Below are 1,556 nucleotides of genomic sequence, written 5' to 3'. Positions count from 1 at the left end.
CGCAGTCCCAGTTAGCGGAGTTGAAGGCATTCTTGATGTCCAAAGCAGCCACCAAGCAGTATTTCTTCTTTCCACCCTTCCATCTCGTTCCGGCGATTGCATCCTTGGCTATATCAACAACCAATTTGATAGCATCCAGAGTTGACCGTCCTTTTCGGAAACCAAACTGGTTCTCTGCTAGGAGTGGATCGACTAAAGCCTCTATTCTCTGATGAATTATGCGCTCGAATATCTTGCCGGCCGTGTCTAACATGCAGAGTGGTCGGTAGGATGACGGTTTTTCCGGCGGCTTTTTCCCCTTCGGAAGTAACACTAGCCGTTGCTGTTTCCACTTCTGGGGAAAAGTCCCTTCCTTCAGGCATGTATCGTAAACGTCCAGGAATAATGTCGGTGCTGCCCTAAGGATTGATTTCAGGGCAATATTAGGAATTCCGTCCAATCGCGGCGCCTTATTATTCCCTACTCGATTTCCTGCTTCTATCAACTCGTCCAACGTGATAGTTGGGATGTCTTCAGAATTGAGCTGCTCCAACTTGTAGGTGAATACCAGGTGTTGGGGAAACAACGTAGTAACAATTTTCTCTAGGAGTTGTGGACACGTAGGTGATGGCATTGGTTGGCATTTCAAGTGGGTCATAACCACCTTATACGGTCTGCCCCATGGATCTTTCTCGACTTCTGCGACCAGTTCCTTCCAGCAACGTCTTTTGCTTTCTTTGATGGCTCTGTTCAGTTCTCGACGGGCCTTTTTATACTCTGCCAACAGCTCTGCGGAGTTAGATCGTCTGTAGCCACGCTGAGACTTTCTTCTTTTTTTAAGACACTTTGAACGTAGAATGCTAATGTGATCGTTCCACCAGTGCACTGAAGGTCTTGAATTTATGCGACGTTTCCGAGACATACCAGCGTCGCAAGCTTGGGTGACTCTTCTCATTAGGTCCTTGGTCTTCTCTTCAGCAGTTTCTACGATGATCGGATTGCAGTCTAACTGAGTAGGTCCCCCCCTTTCCCCTATCCGTTCTTTCCCAACTTCCTTAAAATTTGCTTTAATATGGCTCTTTACCGTAAGATGGACGGTGGCGTTGTTTGCTCGGTGGGTCTTATATACGTGACTGAATAAAGTAGTCAGTACTTGTCTCGGATAGCTTAACTGGTAGAGCCCTTGGCGCGTAACCGAGAGATCTGGGTTCGATTCCCAGTCTGGGCTGTCTGATTATTTTTTCAATTACGGAAAAATTCCCACTGAGTAGGTCCCCCTTTCCCCTATCCGTTCTTTCCCAACTCCCTAAAATTTGCTTTAATATGGCTCTTTACCGTAAGATGGACGGTGGCGCGTTGTTTGCTCGGTGGGTCTTATATGCGTGACTGAATAAAGTAGTCAGTACTTGTCTCGGATAGCTTAACTGGTAGAGCCCTTGGCGCGTAACCGAGAGATCTGGGTTCGATTTCCAGTATGGGCTGTCTGATTATTTTTTCAATTACGGAAAAATTCCCACTGAGTAGGTCCCCTCTTCCCCTATCCGTTCTTTCCCAACTCCTTAAAAATTTGCTTTAAT

The sequence above is a fragment of the Cotesia glomerata genome, linkage group LG2 (assembly GCF_020080835.1).
Source record: "Cotesia glomerata isolate CgM1 linkage group LG2, MPM_Cglom_v2.3, whole genome shotgun sequence".
Classification (NCBI taxonomy): Eukaryota; Metazoa; Arthropoda; class Insecta; order Hymenoptera; family Braconidae; genus Cotesia; species Cotesia glomerata.
This window is presented reverse-complemented; position numbering follows the sequence as displayed.